Source organism: Dendropsophus ebraccatus, chromosome 6 (genome assembly GCF_027789765.1).
Source record: "Dendropsophus ebraccatus isolate aDenEbr1 chromosome 6, aDenEbr1.pat, whole genome shotgun sequence".
Classification (NCBI taxonomy): Eukaryota; Metazoa; Chordata; class Amphibia; order Anura; family Hylidae; genus Dendropsophus; species Dendropsophus ebraccatus.
The window spans coordinates 150,900,057-150,904,884 of record NC_091459.1 but is presented as its reverse complement, the minus strand read 5'-3'; positions in this window follow the sequence as shown (position 1 = coordinate 150,904,884).

Below are 4,828 nucleotides of genomic sequence, written 5' to 3'. Positions count from 1 at the left end.
GTTAAAACAGATAAGAGTTTGTTAACATTTTTAAGGGGTGTCAAATTTGTAATAAAGGATACAAGGTGCTGAAAAAATAAAAAATTGTGGCATACTCACCCGCTCCAATGACCTGACACTGCTGTTCTGACGGCTCCCGATTTCCTGTTTCTGACTCTTCAGAGGCTGCTCACACAGTGACCCTCCTCAGCCAGTGATTGGGTATTTTCAGGTCTCCAGAAGTAGGAAGAACCAGTGAACACCAACACAATCAGGAGCCGACAGAACGGCAGTGGGAGGGGTTCGGAGAAGGTGAGTATGTTTATTATTATTTTAGCAGCACTCCAGATTTTTTGAGAAACCAATGTGGCCCCGGACAACCCTTTAAGGTTTTAACCCCTTTAACTGCATATAGCAACAGTTTCACATCTGAAATACTTTGTGACTTCTCTTACATATCTGCGGCATTATTGTACTAGCACAACACATCTAAAGATTATGTTAACAGTATTTATTTAAGGACTGCTTCCTCTTTGGCAATCACTTCTTTTACGTGATGTCAGGAAGTCTCTGGAACATTTACAGAATACATTGCTGTTTGTATGCAGTTGTTCTCTCCAAAGTATCTTTCCATAGGGTTTTCCACAGGACTCTGTAAAATATCGAGATACCGCCATTTTCCAATAACTGTGTTGCAAGTTGTGTTCCGTTATCTGGTCACTCGTAAAACCAAGGTGTTTTTCTGGTGAATGTTCCTCAGTTTGTTCCATCTGTGCAGGAAACACCCGTAATCTCTCACTGTACACTTGATATTAATCCCATTGGAGAGAGGCTGTTGAGAAAATATTTGACTCTTCGCCAAGTAAAGAGAGAACAGATTGGATTTGAAGGGGTCATCAAGAAAAGCATTGGACGCGTCCTTATCATAGTCTACAAGGTTGACAAGTACTTTTCTGGAACTCTCCTTGGACGTCATACGATACTTGGCTGCAGGCATTTGGTGTAGTGGTTGGGACATATGTCACATTGCTGGGTGTCATATCAAACACCTTACCATATTGTACTGAGGAGAGTGACGTGCTAGCATTTTTCTGAGGGCAATATTCCTGTTCTGGTGTAGAAGCATCATGTGACTGACTTGCATATGTTTGCAGTTGGGTGTTCCCAGGTATCTCTTGCCAAATGTTTCTTGATTTCTCGAGATGCTTTTGCTCGTAATGCTGCATAAATATAGCTGGACGAAATCCAACAAGGAAAAGGAATCGATCACTTTATCCTTGGCAGGGTCAGTAGAGGCAAGGTTGGGGATTTCTGGAAAACCTATAGATGGATATGATGAATGACATTATAAATGATAGAAACTTGAGAAAACAGCAGTATTTGTAGATGGGCACAACCTTTCACCTTGTCTCAGTTATGTGTGTGACACAAATACTTGTGTTACATAATTGTGAAAATCCTACTCGTGCTTAAGTGAATCCTTGAAGGTTTTCTACTACATATCCTTTTGCTTTATTTGCATAAACTTGTATTACAAAAAAAGCTGTGACTTCAAAGAACATGGCCACTTTTTTCCAGAAATAGCACCGCGTGTGTACTGTTTACAGTTCAGTTCCATTGAAGTCAATGGAGCTGAATTGTAATACCACACATAACCTGAGAACAGGGGGTGGTGCTGTTATTGCAAGAAAGTAACTTTTTTTTCATTCCTAATGCCTAAAAAAGTAAACATAAAATGTAAAATGTTTTATATATTGCTGGGCATGATGTAAAACCACCAACCAACCACAGGAACAATATTTACCTACCCTGGTCCCCAACACCACCTGTTTCATGGACTTCCAGTCGCTCTTGCTGCTCATCTCTTGTCCTTGCTTCTTGATTGGAGGAGTGAAGCAGGGCATGCTCGCTCAGCCAATCACTGGCCACACTAGAGTCCTTAGCCTGTGAGTGATTGGCTAAGTGGGCAAGACCTGTTCCAACTCCTCATCTCGGATGGAGAAGAGATGAGCAGTGGGGAACTGGAAATCCATGGAACGGGCACTGTCGAGGACCATACATACATCATACCCAAAATGTATTAAAATGTTTGTTTTGCTGCAATACCCCTTTAGAAGTTGATACCCCCCCCCAAAAAAAAGAGCTGACCAATACCACTTTATGATAACAACATTTAACCTACAACATTTTTAAAATGGAAGCACATCTCTTGCTGATCAGACTATACTACTGGAAATTAATTTTTTTAAACGTTTTTGTTATGTCTCTTATATAACATAAGGCTAGGTTCAAACTATGTAAAAACAACGCCGTATTTCATAACGATGGCCATAGTTGTGCAAACAACAGCCGTTATTTGCGAAATAGGCCGTTGTTTGCACAACTACGGCCATTGTTATGAAATACGGCCGTTGTATTTACATAGTGTGTACCTAGCCTAAGGCTGGGTTTACACACAGTATTTTTGCTCAGTATTTTGGTCCTCATATTGAAACCAAAACCAGGAGTGGATTGAAAACACAGAAATTCTACGTTCACACAAATAATATCCGTTATTTCATACCAACGGCTGATGTTTTAAAATAACGCCAATTATTTGCCTTTAAATGATGGTGATCCACTAAATTTCAACAGTCCAATCCACTCCTGGTTTTGGTTGCAAAATACTGACTGACCAAAATACTGAGGGATAAATACTGTGTGGGAACATAGCCAAAAAATGCTTAGCATGTCAGTTGTATTGGCAGACCACTAGCAATAGGCAGTATACAACATTTTGCCTGCATACAGGGTCATTCAAGTCTTTCTATATAGTTGGTGGTTAGTGGCATAGTTCTTGGTTTTGAATGATGTGGTCCCATGGACCTTAACACACTGATTTATTACTTTGTGGAGCTCCTGAATGACATTGTTCCAGAAAAAAAATAAAAAATAAAATCACCTAATAAAAGCTTTTTAAAATATGAAAATCAAGTGAAGAGCATACAACACCAGATGTATTAAGGTGATTTTCATGAATAGTAGAAACAAACACCTGTCTATTCAAAGAATTGCAATCACGTAGAGCAGGTTTTGTGAGAGTTTTAAGAAGAAGATCAAAAATTTGCTTTAGGGACCTTAGAACTTTAGTCTCACCCCTGCCTTAAGCTTTCTTATAATATGCACGTGCTTGAACAAGAACAGACAAATAAAAATAACATAAAATTTTTCTGGCTTTGTTCACACATTGCGGTTTCAAGTGTTGTGGAAGTGTTGCTGTACTGTCACGGTACTGTGTCATTTAAGTGAAAACACGGCAGTACTGTGCCAGTACCGCAATGAAACTGCAACGTGCGTGAACGCAACCTCTAGAAAATGGGAACCCATAAAGACAACAAGATGGTCATCACACTGTATGATTTAGGGCCCTATTACACAGACCTATGACTTTCTGTAAGCGAGCGTTGACCTCCTAGATTGGCGCTTGTTTACTGAGCCCATACACTGCCCGATAATTGGGCAGCAAGGGCTGCACAGACATCGTTAGCAATGTCTGTGAAGCCCTTACAGTTTATACATACCTCTCCACGCTTCCTGATGACCTGCTAGCTTTGGCTAGCATATATCCATACCTAGTGTGCTGCTGTGTGATCCGGCATCCCACTCTCCGTCTCTCTCGTCCTGCTCTCTGGTCTTGAAATACTGCTGGCGGCCAGAGAGCAGGATGAGAGGGCCGGAGAAAGGGATGCTGGATCACACAGCAGCACACTAGTTACGTATGCACTGCATGAGTGATCTGGTCTGGAACTGACAGCATAGATATATACATATACTACTGTCAGTGGCACATCCCCTGTTAAACAGGAAGGTGTGCGGCAATAGCGAGAAATTGTTTAATGTTTCCAGGTCCTCGGCTGATCACTCTCACTTTTACACTGGCGGATAATTGGGCGAAGAAGCGTTCCTAGCAACGCTCCTGGTCGATAATTGTAAAAAGAGCTTTAATAAACACAGGCACCAGGGCAGGCGGAAGGTAACAGTTCGTTTTGACTCTTTTCTCCAAAATAAAAATGAACTATGTGGGAAAAATATAATCAATAATATAAATAATAATCAGAGCCCCACCAATCAGACTCTTGTCATTATGCGAAAACCTACCAATGAATTTTTTTCTTATGAGCACTGGAATACATTGATGCAGTGTACTGTCAAAAAGCAACTAAAATAAAAATCCTGAATGCAAAAAGACCGGTTTCACTAGTTGCCTGTTTAATTGACCTGCACAAGCATTTAAAAAAAATCTAAAGAATGTTTTTTTTCTATTTGTGACAGAGAGAATGTATCTACAAGTGTCACTGTCGCTTCAAAAAACTTTTGAGATTTATCAACATGGTGTAAAGTGACACAGGCTCAGTTGCCCCTAGCAACCAATCAGAGTCCACCTTCATTCCTCACAGACTCTTTGGAAAATGAAAGGTGGAATCTGATTGGTTGCTAGGGGCGACTGAGCCAGTTTCTCTTTACACCATGTTTTTAAATCTCCCCAATGGTGTTTTTTGGGGGTGGTGTTTTTCTCTCCTCCTTGGCGTTTTTGAGGCTCTGTGGCAGTTTTGTCAAAATGCGCATGCTGAGGTGTAGCGTTTTTTTCCCCATAGACTTCAATGGGAGTGTTCTGGTTGTCTCAAAAACGCCATTACCTATGTTTCCCACTAAATAAGAGACTGGCCGTTCCATGACCTGGCTTGGTCACGGAACGGGCGTTCTCTGCAAAGTACCGGCTGGATGATCTTTCCGGCCGCAGTGTTCTGATGCGAGCGCATTATGGTGCACCCGCATCAGAACTTCCCATAGAGCACAATGAAGCAAGTGG